General features: G+C 41.2%; 1 pseudogene; it reads right to left on the bottom strand.

Annotated features, from left to right (window-relative positions):
* Nucleotides 1-4,285: 4,285 nt before the first annotated feature.
* On the bottom strand, nucleotides 4,286-16,044 carry LOC129135611 (transcription factor NF-E4-like; annotated as a pseudogene).
* Nucleotides 16,045-17,624: the final 1,580 nt, after the last annotated feature.

The raw sequence follows: 17,624 nt of genomic DNA, 5'->3' as shown, positions 1-17,624 counted from the left end.
GCTTTCAGGCCCTGGGGAGAATCTTTCATTCCTATTTGGTTATAGAAAAACGAAAAGGGACAACTTTCTCCATAACTACTTCACGCATGACATAGGGGTGGCGTGGGTATCTTGGAAAAAGAAAAACTTAATTTTGGGGTATTCTTGAGAGATGGGTTGGTATCCATCACATCGCTGTAGCAGGAGCATCGTCTGGATTGTTTGGCCGCTAACTATAGTTTCCACAAGAGTTTAATGGCTTTTATTATCAGTGGGATAACACAGGGGAGAAATAGGAGGAACCCAGTGATGAAGATTACTATCCCTACTAGCGTTTTAAGTCCTCTTAAATTAGAGAAGCATCCTCCTAGAAGGTTTGTCGGGTCCCATCCCTTCCAGGTTTGGACTGGTACATGGGCTACTTTTCTGATGTTTGAAGTGATTTCTAGAACCGCTTTTCCGTTATCATCTATGTTAAGACAACAATTGGAGATATTAAACTTGCCACAGACCTCACCCTCTTCTGCTAATAAGTAGTCTAGTGCTAGCCTGTTTTGATAAATTGCTGCATGCATTTGGTTTTGTTGTTGCATAAGCATTTCCAGGGCTGAGGTGGTTTGGTTAGTGATTATCTCTAGAACCATCTGTAGTCTAATTATTCTATTTAGCATGTATATGGGAGTGCGATAACCCCACGAACCATCCTCAGCCCAAGTGGCAGGACCATAATGTTTGATGATCCATTGTGGAGGCCATTCATCCTGTTGCCATCTTTGGCTTCCTCCTACCTTTAAGTATTGTTTTTTTTTGTTTGTTTTTTTAGGTTATTATATACAGGGACTCTGAGGGTGTTGTCCACTGTTAATGTTTTGGAGGAAGGAGTAGCCTTGGGGGTGAGCTTGACCCTGGTGCAATGGATCCAGTGGGGGAGTCCTTGGACTCTCGCTACAGTTGGCATACTGAGTATCACAGCATAGGTGCCTGTCCACTTCAGTTGTAGGTTTTTGTGAGGGTCGAATTTGCAGATAAACACTTCTGTGCCTGCAAGACAGTTATGTTGAGAGGACAAGGAGGTGTTGACAGGGAGGGGCATGGCCTCATTTGCTGCTTCACGAATGAAAGACCGTGTCTGGATTAAGAAGGGGAGGTAATTCTCTAGTGGCTCAGAGTCTGGTAAGGGTGGAGGCTCCAAGATAAAAGTTCGGCCATACATTATTTCAAAGGGACTATAAAAAGAGGGTGACTTTGGTGTTGCATGGAGTCTCATGAGGGCGAAAAGATTTTTTTTGTCCATGACTGGCAAGTTTCTAGAGCCAGCTTGGTGAGTTGGGCTTTAAGGACAGAGTTAATTTTTTCAACTTTGCCTGAAGATTGAGGCCTGTAGGGTGTGTGGAGAACCCATTTTATACCTAATGATGTAGAGACACCTTGAGTAATTTGACTGATGAAGGCGGGCCCGTTATCAGACTGGATGGATGTTTGGAGTCCAAAGCGGGGAAGTATATGCATGGTGAGAGTTTGTGTGACGACATTTGCACCTTCTGAAGTTGTTGGGAACACTTCTACCACCCAGAGAAAGTACAGACAAAGACTAGAAGATAGCGGAGCCATTTATTGGGCAGGATGTGAGTGAAGTCTACTTGCCAATCTTGCCCAGGTACCTGGCCCTGGGCCTGGTGGGTAGGAAAAGGCCGTGGCCAGAGGGAGACCTGGGGTGACACTGAATGGCAGATAGAGCAGGACTGGGTGATTTCTCGAACACGGCTGGAAAGGTGAGGACAAGTGACAATAGGGTGGAGAAGTTGTAAGAGAGGTTTGTAACCAACATGAAAAGAGTTGTGGAGACTTTGGAGAATAGGGATTGTTTGAGAGTGAGGAAGAACAAAGTGCCCTTCCTTGACATACCATGGTCTTTGCTTTTGAAGGTTTGGGGCTCAGAAGTCCTCCTTTTCTTCTGAGGAGTAAAGAGGCGAGAACAAGGACAGGGACAGAAACTGGCCTTGCACAGGTTGTAGGGCTACTTGTTTGGCTACCTGATCTGCTAGCGCATTTCCAGCTGATATAGGATTGTCTGGGGTTTGGTGGCCCCTGCAATGAATGATGGCAACTTTCTGTGGGAGCCTGGTAGCTTGAAGGAGTTTGCTGATGAGAGAGCCATTTATGACAGGAGTGTTTTTGCAGTTAGGGAACCTCATTCTTTCCAGATGGATGAGTGTGAGAGCACTATGTGGAAAGCATAATGAGAATTTGAATATATGTTGATCTGTTGTCCGGCTGCTAGAGTGAGAGCTCAAGTGAGGGTGATGAGTTCAGCTTTTTGGGAGGTGGTGCCTAGGAGGAGCAGATTGGCTTCAATAGTGTGCATGGGGGTGACACTATAGTACAGCCAGCATGCCAGCATCCTTGATGTAGGAAGGAGCTGCCATCTACAAACCAAGTAAAGGAGGCATCTGGAAGGGGTTAATCTGTTAGGTTTGGAAAATGATAAGAAAGGTTTGAACAGTGTTCACACAGAAGTGTATAGGGTCTTGGGTGGTTGTAGCTTCAGGTAAGAGCATGGCCGGGTTTAGATGGGAACTGGTTAGCATGGTGATATGGGGAGTTTCTGTGAGTAGAGCATACAGTTGGAGGAGCTGTGGGGCAGAGATGAGACTTAGTACACTGCGGTGAGCTAGCATGTCCTTGATGTTATGGGTTGAATAAACTGTTAGGTTGGCATGGAGAGATGGTTTTAGGCTTTCAAGGGTGAGGACAGCAGCAGCCACCAATGCTCAGAGGCAGGCAGGCCATCCGAGAACTGTGGCTTCAAGCTGTTTGGAGAGGTAGGCCATAACCTGGAGGGTGGGTCCCTTAGACTGTGTTAGAACACCTAGTGCAACTCCACGCCATTCGTTGGTATAAGGGGAGAAAGGTTTGGTGAGGTCTAGGAGAGTGAGGACGGGGGCTGAGGTGACAGCCTTCTGGAGTAGATGGAAAAGTTGGGTAATAGGCTGTGCAGGGTTTGAAGGCTCATGGAGAGGGCCTTTGGTGGCTTGGTATGATAGTTTCGCAAGTAGAGTGAAGGAGGGGACCCAGAGCCTAAAATATCCCACCAGTCCTAGAAAGGAGAGAATTTCTTGCTTAGTCTTGCAGAGATGGGAGGGATTGGAGGAGAGATATGTGGTCAGTTGTGGCCCTCAGGTTTGTGGGGTAAGAGCTAGGCCTAGATAGGTCACTGAGGGGGTGCATATTTGTGCCTTTCTTAGGGGAGACCCAATACCCCCGTTCTGCCAAGAAGTTTAAAAGAGAGATAGTAAGGGCATTGCAGTCTCTTTGAAAGGGGCTACACAGGAGCAGATCATCAACATATTGAAGGAGAGTGGAAGGTTTCAGGGATAAGGTACAGAGGTCACGAGCAAGGGCCTGTCTGAAAAGATGGGGGCTGTCTCTAAAACCTTGAGGTAGTATGAACCAGGTAAGGTGACATGAAAGGTGGGTGTCAATGTTTTCCCATGTAAAGGCAAAGAGGTTTTGGGAATCAGGGTGTAAAGGAATTATGAAAAAAAGCATCCTTTAAGTTTAGAACAGAAAAATGGGTGGTATTGGAGGGAATTGCGGAAAGTAAAATATATGGGTTAGGAACTACTGGACGTACTGGGAGTACAGCTTGGTTAATGAGCCTGAGGTCCTGGACTAAGTGATAAGTTCCATCTGGCTTTTTGACAGATAGAATTGGTGTGTTAAAAGGGGAGTCTGTCAGGTAGAGTAGGTGACTGGTGAGGAGGCGAGAAATGATAGGATTTAGGCCTATGAGAGTTGCTTGGGGGATGGGATACTGCTTCTGTGATAGGAACTGGGTGGGCTCTTTAAGGGTAATGCGGACGGACGTGTGGTGTTTTGTGACTGAGGGTGTGGAAGTATTGCAAACAGCAGGGTTAACTATGGATGGGGGATAAGGAAAGGTTCCATGTTTTAAGATGGGAGGTTGGAGGAATAGAAGAAAGTTGGAAGCCCTGGAGAGGTCTGGGTTGATGCGTTGGGTACTATGGGGAACGTGGAAGTAGAGAACAGTGTGGAGTTTTGAAAGAACGTCTCTGTCTAGGAGCAAAGTTGGGCAGGAGGGCAGGACTAAGAAAGAGTGAGTGAAGGAAAGGTGTGCAGGGAGCAGAAAAGTGGAGGACGGGCTCGGAGTTTGGAGACTTGTCCATCAACTCCCACAACAGAGACTTGGGAGGACTGGATGGGTCCTGAAAAATTAGGTAAAGCAGAGTAGGTTGCCAGGGTATTAATTTAAAAAGACATACTGGCCTACCTGCCACCATCAGGGTTACCCTTGGCTCAGAGGAAGAGATGGTAGTTGCTGGGGCGTCCGTTCCAGGGCACCGTCAGTCTTCAGTGGCAAGGCTGATGAGATCTGAGTAGGAGGATTTGGCTGGCTCAGGAAGGGATGGGGGCGGTCCTTGTGGGGGCCACCCACAGTCTGACTTCCAGTGGGGTCTTCTGTAGAGGGGGCATGGCCTGGTGGGCTTACCTGGGTTTGGGCATTGTCTGGACCAGTGGCCTTCATTGCCGCACTTGAAACAGGCGCCAGGTGGAGGTGGATGTCTAGGAGGCTTCTGTGTGGAGCTGCAGCCCTGTGAGCCTGCAGGGCCCCTGATGGCGGAGGCAAGCATTTGAAACTCTGCCTGTTTTTGCCTTTTGCTTTCTTCATCATGATTGTTGAAGACTTTGAAGGCTAAATTAAGAAGGTCTCATTGTGGGGTTTGAGGGCGGTCGTCAAGCTTCTGAAGCTTGCGCCGAATATTGGGAATGGATTGGGAGATGAACCGAAGGTTTAAGGTTGGCTGGCTCTAAATTGGTATACTTTCTCATGGCTTCAGTTAAATGAGAGAGAAAAAGGGCTGGGTTCTCGTCGGGACCTTGGGTGATTTCTGAAAGTTTTTCATAGTTGACTGCTTTAGGGCACCCTTTTTGAGTCCTGCAAGGAGACACACAATCATGTGGTCTTGATGGTGGTGTCCAGGGGACCCGTCTTGATAATCCCAGTGGGGGTCCTCGTTAGGGACTACCTCTGCACCAGTAGGCCGGACAGGAGCTTGGTGATGAATTGTATCAGCATGTGCCTGAGCTAGGGTCCAGATACGGTCCTGGTCTTCTGGGGTGAGGGTGGAAGAGAGGATAACGTAGAGGTCATGCCAAGTTTGTTCGTAAGACTGGGTGAGGTATTGAAACTCTCTAATATAAAAGGTAGGGTCTTCTGGAAATGAACCAAGTCTTTTGTTAATTTGAGAGAAATCAGTGAGGGAGAAGGGAACATGAACGCTAACAATACCGTCAGTTCCTGCTACTTCCTGAAGGGGGCACTCTAGCACAGATGCTGAAGTAAGGGTGGGCCATGGGCCAAAGATGGCGCCTGAGCGAGTATGGGCAAGAGAGAAGGAAGAACATGGAAGTGGTTCCTGCTGAGGGTTTGAAGGGGGAAGAGGGTTTGAGTTAACAGGCAGTGGAGGATAGGGGCGTAAGGTGGCAGGATGGGTTTACAAGCCTTAGGAGAGGGCGGTGGGGGAGGAGAATGGGTACAGGCAATACTAGAATTGTCCTGAAGAGGGGACAGTGTAGGAAAAGAAGTTAATACTGCTTACTGGGAAGATGGCGGCTGGGAAGATGGTGGCTGAGAAGATCACAGCTGAGAAGATAAAGAGGAGGCTTGGATTAAAAAAGACGGTTGAGAGGGAGAGGTAGGGGCTGGGAGAGGTGGACAGCAGTCTACTGGATCTAATGAGGAAAAAGAGGTGGTGTGGGGAGGAGAAAGGTGATCTGCGCGACGAGAATGGAGAAGGATTTGAATAGGTGAGCAATAATTGCAGAGGTCGGGTTGTGATCTGAGTGCAAAAAGGCCTGGACATAAGGAATTTCTCCCCATTTTTCCAGTCGTCAACAATAATTGCTTAAGTCAGTTAAAATTATAAAGTTGAATGTTCCATTTGCGAACCATTTGGACCTGTACTGTGGCCAGACTGAATTGCAAAAAAAGACAAGGCGCTTAGGGTGGATATCTTGCCTGAGGCCTAAGGTTTGCAGGTTTTTATGAGGCAGCCTAGAGGGCTGTCCTTTGGAATAGAAGACTGGGAATTTCCCATAGCGGGGGTAGGCTCCAGAGAACAGGAAAAAGGAGGCCGTCAGAGAACAGGAAAAAGGAGGCCGTCCTGGACAGCCAGAGGGAGACAATAAAAGGAGCGGTTGTCACTGCTGCCTTTTTCGTTGCCGGAATGGGATCAAATGGCTTAGAGGCGTCCCCCTAAGACCAGATGATCAGCGAGTGCCTGGCACGCTCTGGAATCTTCTTGGACCAATGTTGGATTTTTGGACCAGAGAAACCAGTAGGTGATATCAGTGACCGATGTGCATGCACAGAGAGGCCCGCTGGAGGCTGCAGAGCTTCCTTTGTCTGGCTGCTATGGCCTGCTCTCCCAGGTGAAGGGGTAGGTCCCTGGGGGACATGGACCAAAGCCTCTACTGAGTTTCGGCACCAGATGAAAGACTCTTGTATTGGTTCAAACCCTGAGAGCCCACCAACAGAAAACACCAGGGGGTGTGGAGCAACACGCTGTTTTAATAAGTGCCTAGGTGAAGATGGGCTGAGACCTAAAATGGCGTCAGCCCCAAATGAGGATGGGGCAGGGATTTTATAGTCCTCTGTAAACAGGAAGTGTCCCAGTCTGATGTGACTGCTGCATAGTACTCAGATGGCCTCCCCCTCAATCTTCAGGGGTATGTGTCTTCTGGCCAGCTCTCTTCCTGCTTCTACTATCTTACTGATGCACACTGCTGGTACAAGTGGCCTTGTGCCTTGGGACTGGGCCTGAGGAGGGAGGAGTTATTCATTCCCGTAAGCTTTCAGGCTCCGGGGAGAATCTTTCAGAAGGCCACTAAAACCTGGGTCTGGCAAATCAGCAGTTGGAATGAACTTCCACGGGTAGAGAGGGAATTTCTCTTGAGAATTTTGCTGTGCCATTTCTAGAAGTTTCCATTTTGAAAGGCAGCGTCTACAGCATACCAATCTTCATTGCTTTGCCGGAATTTAAGGTTAAAGGTGATGATTCGCCATAATCACTTTAACGACTCTTATCAGTAATACAACAATTCTTTCCTTGAAGAAAAAAAAAGTTTGGTTTGTAACACAGGCCTTATGGGTTTCTTATGGTCATAACTGGATTCTAAAATGTCAAAATATGGTAGCCGGATATGTTGCTACTATTATTTAGAATGCTGGTATAAACACTTTTTATAAAATGTCTTTCAGCCCAATACCACCTTTGAAGTTATTTTCTTGAGGTTTATTCTCCAGTATAAAATGACTGGGTCAAAACAATATAAATATCAATAGTTACTATTAATTGTGTTCCTTTTATGTGTCAAACACACTCCAGATTTTATCACTTTTATCCTAAAGACAGCCCTATGTAGTAGTTATTTTTTATTACCACATTTTGCCCACAGGTAAACTGAGACAAAGAAAACCTGAACAAGGTCCCTATAGCAATAGAGAAAATAAGTGTTAAAGATAGAATTGAAAACTAGTTTCTTCCACATGGCTCCAAAGACCATGCTCATTCCAAAACACACTACTGTTCACAAACATTGTGACCTTAAGACTCCTTTACACTCTTAAAAATTATTTAAGGGGGGGTCAGGCATGGTGGCTCATGCCTGTAATCCCAGCACTTTGGGAGGCCAAAGCGGGTGGATCACTTGAGGTTAGGAGTTCGAGACCAGCCTGGCCAACATGGTGAAACCCCATTTCCACTCAAAATAGAAAAATTAGCCAGGTGTGGTGGTGCGCACTTGTAGTCCCAGCTACTCAGACAGCTGAGGCAGGAGAATCGCTTGAACCCAGCAGGTGGAGGTTGCAGTGAGCTGAGGTCACACCACTGTGCTCCAGCCTGGGCAACAGAGAGAGACTCCATCTCAAGAAACAAAAAAAGAACTTAAAAAATTTATTTAAGAGGAAACGAAGAAATTCTGCAGAAGAAGAAATAAAAGTCAAATTAAAAGGTTATGTTCAATTATTAGTAATGAACAATTGGAATTTGCAATTAATAACACAATACCATTTATATTAGCACCAAAAACAAGGAAATACTTTGGTATAAATCTAAATAAAATATGTTCAAGATTTATATGACAAAAGCTATGAAACTTGGATAAGAAGTCCAAAAAGACCTAGGTAAATGGAGAGATATTCCATGTACATGGAAGAAGACTCAATATTGTTAAAATATCATTTCTTCTCAACTTGATCTATAGCCTCAATGCAATGCTGCTAAAAAGCTCAGCAAGTGTAGTTTGTGAACATCAACAAACTTATTTTAAGATGTTTGATAGAGAAAGGCAAAAGACAAAATAGCCAATACATTGAAGAAGAAAAATAAAGTCAGAGAACTGACACTACCAGACATTAAGACTTACTACAAAGCTACAATAATCAAGACAGTATGGTATTGTTAAAAGAACAGACAAACATATCAATGGAACAGAATATAGAGTCTGGAAATAGATTCATACAAATATAGTCAACTGATCTTTGACAAAAGAGCAAAGGCAATACAATGGAGAAAAGGTAGTCTTTTCAGCAAATGATGCTAGAACAGGACATCCACATGCAAAAAAAAAAAAAAAAAAAAAAGAATCTACACACCCTTCATAAAAATTAACATTGATTGTAGACCTAAATGTAAAATGCAAAATTATAAAAGTCCTAGAAGATAGCAAAGAAGAAAATCTAAGTTAATTTGAGCTGGTAATCACTTTTTAGACACAACACCAAATGCATGGTTGATGAAAGAAAAGAAGGTAAGCTGGACTTCTTTAAAATGAAAAAAACCTTCTTCTCTGTAAAAGCCAATATTCAGAGAATGAAAAGACAAGCCACAGACTGGAAGAAAATCTTTATAAAACACATTCTGATATAGGAATGGTATCCAAGAAATATATAAGAACTCTTAAAACTCAACAATAAGAAAACAAAGAACCCAATTAAAAATGGGCAAAAGGCCTGCACACCTCATCAAACAAAATATACAGATGGCAAATAAGCATATGAAAAGATATTCCATATAATATGTCATAAGGAAATTGCAAATTAAAACAACAATGAGATACCATTACATACCTGTTAGAGTGGCTAAACTCCAGAACACTGACAACACCAAATGCTGGCAAGAATGTGAAGCAACAAGAACTTTCATTCATTGTGAATGGAAACGCAAAATGGTACAGCCACTTTGGCAGACAATTTGGCAATTTCTTAAAAACTAAACACACTCTTACGATACAATCCAACAATGGTGCTCCTTGGAATTTACCCCAATGAGTTGAAAACATATGTCCACAAAAAACCTGCACATGAATGTTTATAGCAGCTTTATTCATAATTGCCAAAACTTGAAATCACCCAAGATGTCCATCAATAGGTGAGTGAATAAACAAACATGAAACATTCATACAATGGCATATAATTCGTTGCTAAAAAGCTAGGAAAAAAACAGGGAGAAACCTTAAATGCATATTGCTAAGCAAAAGAAGCCAATCTGAAAAGGCTATATGATTACTATATGATACTATATGATTCCAATGTGACATTCTAGAGAGGGCAAAACTAGGTAAGACAGTAAAAGGACCGGTGGTTGCCAGGAGTTCAAGGGGAGGGAGGGAAGAATGAGTAAGTAGAAGACAGGAAATGTTTAGGGCAGTGAAGTTAGTGTGTATAATATTATAATGGTGGCCACATGTCATTATATATTTGTCAAAACCCATAGAATGGGTTTTGATAGAAAGAGTGAACCTTAATGTAAAGTGTGGACTTTGGTTAATAATATTGTATCAGTATTGGTTCATCAATTATAACAAACATACTACATTAATGCAACATGTTAATAATACAGGAAATTGTTGGGGGGCAGCATTGGGGTGTGTGTGTGTGTGTGTGTGTGTGTGTGTGTGTGTAGGAATGAGGAGTTTTATGGAAACTCTACTTCCTGCTTAATTTTTCTATACACCTAAAAGTGCTCTAAAAAAATAAAGTCTGTGAATTTTTAAAAGAGTAATAAAAAGGTCATATTGAATAACAAAAAAATATTGTGGATCTCAAAGAGCTCTCATTTATGTGAGTTGTATCTATCAATATTTATCATATTAGCAATTTAAAATTTTAAAGTATTTATTTTAAAATAACTATAATAAATCTATTACATGTTAACATAAATAATGCTTTTGTAAAAAAAAAAAACTGTATTTTCCAAAACAGAACAAAAAAAACAGTGAAAGGAGTTGCAATGTTTTACATTTTTGCAAATACCCTTAATATCTGATTTAATAGAAGACAGCTAAATATACATATCTGTTTCTGCATTCAAATTGTTGCAATATATTGTTTTGGTTGACTTACGTGAAGAAAATCTAACTCACTTATATACGCAGTTGGAAAAGGGGGTATTATTTTAATAGGCTTTTCATATAATTGTGGATATTCTTTGATACAACACCGAAACTTCACAAATGGTAGTTTCTTACAGGTTTGTTGCAATGTAAAATCTGAAACTTTACTACAAATGTTTTTTTCTTATTCTGTTACATTAAAATCCACTGGGCTGTCTTGAGTTCTGAATGTATCTTTTTGTCATTGCATACTTTTGCAAATTATACATTCATCATTTAAAAAATATTGTTTCATTTTGTTATGCAGATTTTCCAAATGTTGGCACATTTTATTACACAATATAAAAAATTATATTCATTAAAATCACCATTGATCTCATCAGAAATACATGAAGAATTAAACTCATGGTGGTAGATAATATTTTCCAAAATTCTAATATTCACTTGAAAGTTTGGACTTTGTCATTGATGACAAATCCTGTCAGTTGTTTACCTTGAGGTAAAGTTGTATCCCTTTTAGAGAAAATGTCTGTCAAATACCAAAGACTTAATAACCCTAATTTGTCTGTCAGTCATTGTTTCAGGTAAAATGGTATTTCATGAAAAAAGCAGCTGCTTCAGTTCCCAGTACAAACAATGGCACAAGTGTTTTCCTTGAGAGAAGCATCGAGCAGCATAAGTGCTATACACACACTTCTCATTTCATCCCACAGAATATTAAGAAGATGTGGACTCAAGGGTTTGACATATCATAAAACTAATAATCTTTACTTCAAGGACATTTGTAAGCTAAAACTGGCATTTCTGAAATGTGAGTACATAGCAGTGAAGAATGAAATGACTAGTAGCACAGTTTACTCTGTGCTAAGAACCAGCAGTTTTACCCTTTCTTTCATACCATCATTGCAAATGTCAACACAGTGTAAAGGGCAAATAATGCCTTTGTATTCTTAGGAAAGAGTTTTGATCTTTCAGACCTTCTGAAAGAGTCTCTAGGACACCCTAGAGTCTATGAACCACACTTTGAGAACCCCTGAACCACATTGTATTAATAATGATAGTATGAATATAATTGCTACCATTTATGTGCTTGAGTCAGACATCCCTGTAATTTCTTTTTTTCTTATTATTATACTTTAAGTTCTAGGGTACATGTGCACAACGTGCAGGTTTGTTACATATGTATACATGTGCCATGTTGGTGTGCTGCATCCATTAACTCGTCATTTACACTAGGTATATCTCCTAATGCTATCCCTCCCCTCTCCCCCCACCCCACGACAGGCCCCGGTGTGCGATGTTCCCCTTTCTGTGTCCAAGTGTTCTCACTGTTCAATTCCCACTTATGAGTGAGAACATGTGGTGTTTGGTTTTTTGTCCTTGCAATAGTTTGCTCAGAATGATGGTTTCCAACTTCATCCATGTCCCTACAAAGGACATGAACTCATCCTTCTTTTATGGCTGCATAGTATTCCGTGGTATATATGTGCCACATTTTCTTAATCCAGTTTATCATTGATGGACATTTGGGTTGGTTCCAAGTGTTTGCTATTGTGAATAGTGCCGCAGTAAACATACGTGTGCATGTGTCTTTACAGCAGCATGATTTATAATCCTTTGCATCCCTGTAATTTCTTAAGCTGTACTACTTCTCATTTCTTATTAATCAGTTTGTTTGACAAATATTATTTGTGTGTTGGGTACTCAGTGAACCCAGGAAATGGTTGCTGCCCATAAAGATCACAGGAGGTGTTAGAGAAGACAAGAATGTAAAGCAGACATCAGAAATGTGATCAGTCTGAAAATTTGAAGGTGCTATGGAGTAGCTTAAACTAAAAAACTTTCAAACAAAATAGATATGATAAAAAACCATTTCCATTTTAGACTTAGTGAGTTTGAGGTTTAAAGGAGCGACGCGGTGCATGAACTTTCAGCAAGAAGAAAGCAATGCTTAAACAAGAAGTGAGAAATTAAATGAGGCACAGTATAGTTTAAGAAATAGATTGATGTTTTTATTCTTAGCTATTTTGAGTAATTAAATGGAAATTTGATTGAGAAAAATTATAAAGTAGGGTTTCTTAGCCCCAGGAACTGAGAACAGAAAATAAAGGTGTATGGTTAAGTGGGGGAACTGAAGATTTCCCTTTCAATAACAGAATTTGAGTGTTTTATTAGTTTTAAATGTGTTCATAATTGTATTAAGTGCTACAGCAAAAAACAGCTAACAAACTGGTCAAAAGTGAGTGAGAAAACTAATGTATGTAAAACACTGTGGCTTCTTTGCTTACAAGGAGCATCATTCATTTTCTTATTTGACAAATAGTAGGTTGGTGCAAAAGTAACTGTGGTTTTTGCCATAAAAGGAATGGCCGAGGCCGGGCACCGTGGCTCACACCTGTAATCCCAGCACTTTGGGAGGCCAAGGTGGACAGATCACTTGAGGACAGGAGTTTGAGATCAGCCTGGCCAACATGGTGAAACCCCATCTCTACTAAAAATACAAAAATTAGCTGGGTGTGGTCGTGGGTGCCTGTAGTCCCAGCTACTCAGGAGGCTGAGGCAGGAGAATTGCTTAAACCCAGGAGGCAGAGGTTGGAGTGAGCCAAGATCGTACCACTGCACTCCAGCCTGGTGACAGAGCAAGTCTCCATCTCAAAACAAAACAAAACAAAACAAAAACGACCAAAATTTTAAGAATCTGAAAAATTTCGAGTGGCATGGAGTAGCTTAAACTAGAAATTTTTTGATGAGATGGATGTGATGAAGTAATCAGAAAGGAACTATCTCAACTAGGAGAAGTGCATGGTGCTTTTCTAGGAACTTCAGTGAATACAAAAATGAGTCAGAGAAATTCTGCCTTCATGGGACTTACAATCTTGCAGAAGAGTGGAGACGTGTATGCTGGAGGGCAGTGGACATTTGTTGCTTTATTTTGGCTTCCCAGTAACTTAATTATTTTGTAAATGTAGAGACTCTCCCATTGTATGGGTCTTTGGGAGAGGCAGAGTCTTGCCATCTACTATGAAAGTCAAGGAGTCAGATATTCCGTGTCCTTGAACCCTACCATTTTGACTGTGGGCACTTAACTTAGGATTAGCAAATGTATGTACCCACCCTGGACTTCAAATCTTAAGCAAGTGGTGAAAGATGAAGGACAGGAAGAAGAGATCATATTGGCTCCTAGACCTAGCAGCAGCAGTGGGATATGGTAACAATAAGGGTGGTGGCATCCTTGCCAGATGCTTCTGTCTGGCCTACAGATAACCCCACCTGCTTTTCAGCCATCCATTTTGTGAGTCTCCACCACATTTATTCAATAAATCATTTTTGCTCTTCTTTTCTTCAAAATTATCGGAGTTAGCTACTATTGTTTGCAACCAACAACCTTGACTAATACAGACACATGAAATTTGTCTCTGTGAGAAAACCTCATAGAGGGCAAGTGTTTGAGCTGTATGTTGAAGAATACTGCAAATACTGGCAATATGGTACAAGAGCATTCCAAGATAAGAGAATTGCCTGAGAAAAGGCATTGAGGTGGGAAATTTATTCATTCATCCATTCATTATTTTATTTTGTATTTATTGATTTTCCACTCTAGATAAAGTACTGTTCTAGATACTGTGGATACAGTGAGGGACAAGATGCAGTAGTAGTTGAAGTATGGGGCAGAGAGAGATGGGGTAAGTAGAAAGGGTTAAAATTACAATAATATTACAGAAATGAAGTTGGCAAGGCTTTGTAACTGATTGGATGTGGGCAGTGAGGATGGTTGGGGAGTTTTGCACCCAACTGAACAGGATGGTATTGTTGTCATTAACACAAGGAGATCAGAGGAATAAAGTTGGGCAGGGAGGGTGATCATTTCCATTGTAGACTTAGTGAGCTTGAGATTTAAAGGGGCACTGTGGTACAGAAATCTAGCAGGCAGTCAGAAATTAGCGACTGAACTTTGGCAAAAAAAATAGAGATTTTGAAGTCATGTTCACAGAGGTAAGAGATTGTGAAGCAGTGGGGAGGATGGTCATGGTGGGGGGATATGTGTGTGTCTCTGTGTGTGTGTGGATGTAATGTAGACTGACAAAACAAGGGGCTTCAGCACTGGCCTTTGGAGAACATCTGAATTTAGGAGTCCAGAGAGATCCAAATATGTATATGAAGAAATATAATACAATATGCAGAAAGGAAGGCACCTTAAGAGAAGTACAGATGGTCCTATAGGACTTCATAAGAGAGAGATTTCTTCCAGCTGAGGAGTTCAGGAAAGGCTTCACTAAGGATATGACATTTAAACTGGGTCAAATTTTATTCATGCATGTACAAACTTTTTATTTCTGTTTCTTCGTGAACTTTCATCACTGCTACATTTATTATAGGTCTGAACAGTGTGATCTCACTGTTGGAGTGAAGGAGGGTCAACTGAGGATTCTTTGGCAGGTGAAACACTCCATAGGTTATGAAAAATAATTCTTCCAGTTATCTCTTTTATGTGACTGGAACTTGTCTATAGTAAAAGTAATTTGTTTCTTGTGGCTTTGTTTCAGAATTTTTTTTAGATATTTTATGTAAAAAAAAATAAATCTTCTACTTGTAAAGCATTCCTTTCATTTAAATTGTATTATTTTTTGTTTGCCTTATGGTTTATCTGTTCCCTTGTGTGTACTACAGTTTTACTTGTGGAGAGGATTATAGTCTGTGTGGTTTATCATAATTGCCAGCGGGTACATTGCAATTATTTTATTTTGTCTGCTGGGGTTGGATAGATTGCTTTAATCAAGGAAACAGACACCAAGAGTTGAGTTTCAAGACATATTGTTGCCAACAAAGTGTATAGGCATGATTGGTAACATTCATGTCCCTTACAATAGGCTCAATCTGAATTAAAGAATCCATGTATAGAAAGTGTCAAGGAAAATAATAAGTGAACAAACTTCGACTTGGTGAATGACTCCTTTTTTCTTGGTCAACTCAAAATATTTGAAATAAAAAGAGAAAGTAAGTGTCAGAATATCTGAAGAGTTTTTTCAAGGCTTTCTGGAAAAACAGTAGAGGGAAAAAGTATGATAGGAACTGTGATGAGATGTATCACAGGCTCTGGCACCTGTAGCAAAGGAAAATCATGGTCATGCTGTGAGAATGCGAGCACTGGGAGACTGGAGGGGCTGTGCCTTCCAAGCCAGTGTGGTGACCTGCCTCCACGGGGGTCTCATTCCAGAGCTCAGATAAGAGTGGTGGGCCAAAGAAGTGAACTCTCAAAGAACATATTTGGCCCTTCCTTTCTACATCTCCTGGGGTGGGCCAGGGGAATGGTCTGTGGTAAAATATTCCTAACATAAAATTTACCATTTCAGTCCTTTAGAAGTGTTCAATTCAATGGCATTAAGTACAATCACAGTGTTGTACAACCTTCACCACTATTTCCAGCACTTTTTCATCACTCCACATGGAAACTTTATACCCATTAAACACTAACTCTTATTTGTCTCTTTCTCTAACCTCTAGTAACTCTATTCTACTTTCTGTTTCTATGAGTTTGACTTGGGCCCAAGTTGATCCTCCCACCTCATCCCCCGGAGTAGCTGGGTCCACCGGGCGTGCCACCACAACCAGCTGATTTCTGTACTTTTCATAAAGACGAGGTTTCACCATGTTGCCTAAAACTCCTGGGCTCAAGCAATCCACTGGCCTTGGCCTCGGCCTCTTAAAGTGCTGGTGATTACGGGTGTGAGCCACTGCGCCCAGCCCAATGCCATCTTCTTAAAGCAGGCTTCCCTGACCTCTGTATCCCACTTTCTAATACACTTCCCTGTTTTATTTTTCTTCATGACCTAACACTAGCTTGTTATGTCATATTATGTCATGTCATGCACAGTCGTGTGCCGCATAACCACGTTCCAGCCAGCAATGAACCACATACACCATAGTGGTCCCATAAGATTTAATGGACCTGAAAAATTTCTGTCTCCTAGTGATGTTGCAGCCGTCTGGACGTCATAGTGCAACACATTACTCATGTGTTTACGATGATGCCAGTGTAAACAAACCTACTGTGCTGCCAGTCATATTAAAGTACACCACACACAATTATGTGCAGTTCATATTTTATATTTACATAAATGACTATGTTACTGCTCTATGTATTTGCTATACTCTACTTTTCACCGTTATTTTAGAGTATATTTCTGGTACTTATTTAAAAAAAAGTCAACTGTGAAACAGCCTCAGGCCAGTCCTTTGAGAGGTGAGGAGGTATTCCAGAAGAAGGCATTTTTATCTTAGATGATAATAGCTCCATGAGTATTATTGCCCCTGAAGACCTTCCAGTGGGACAAGATGTGGAGGTGGAAGACAGTGATGTTGATAATCGCAACCCTGGGTAGGCCTAGGCTAATGTGTGTGTTAGTGTCTTAGATTTTAACAAAAAACTATAAAAAGTTAAAAATATACATATGTTTTAATAGGAAAAAGCTTTGTAGAATAAATATAAAGGAAGAATATTTTTGTATAGTTACATAATGTGTGTTTTAAGCTGATAGTTATTATGAAAGAGTCAAGACATTTTTAAAACTTTATGTCTATAAAGCAAAAGAGTTACAGTAAGCTAAGTTTAATTTATTATTGAAGAAATAATTTTTTAAATAAATTGAGTATAGCCTATGTGTACAGTATTTATAAAGTCTACAGTAGTGTACAGTAATATTCTAGGCCTTCACATTCACTTACCACTCACTCACTGACTCACCCAGAGCAACTTCCAGTCCTGCAGGCTCTATTCGTGATGTGTCCTATACAGGAGCATCATTTAAAAAATCTTTAATGCAATATTTTTACTTCACCTTTTTTATGTTTAGATATATTTAGATACATAAATACCATTGTGTTACAATTGCCGACAGTATTCAGTATAATATGCTTTACAGGTTTGGAGCCTAGCTGCAATGGGCTATCCCATGTAGCCTAGGCATGTGATAGGCTATACTTTCTAGGTTAGTTATACTAACCTATGACAGTCGCACAATGACAAAATCATCTAAGGACACTTCTGAGAATGTATTCCTGTCATTAAGCAATGCATGACTGTATTTATTTGTTTATTTCCACTCTCCTCCATTAAAATTTTAACATCATTAAGGCAGGGGCCAGTCTCTATCTCATCTCTAGTGCCTACCAGAGTGCCTAACAGATAGTAGTCATTCAATAAATATTTGGTGAATAAACAAATGAATGAA

This window comes from Pan troglodytes, chromosome 7 (assembly GCF_028858775.2).
Source record: "Pan troglodytes isolate AG18354 chromosome 7, NHGRI_mPanTro3-v2.0_pri, whole genome shotgun sequence".
NCBI classification, from domain to species: Eukaryota; Metazoa; Chordata; class Mammalia; order Primates; family Hominidae; genus Pan; species Pan troglodytes.
The sequence above is the reverse complement of the archived record's forward strand: the minus strand, read 5'-3'. Positions and strand labels throughout refer to the sequence as shown.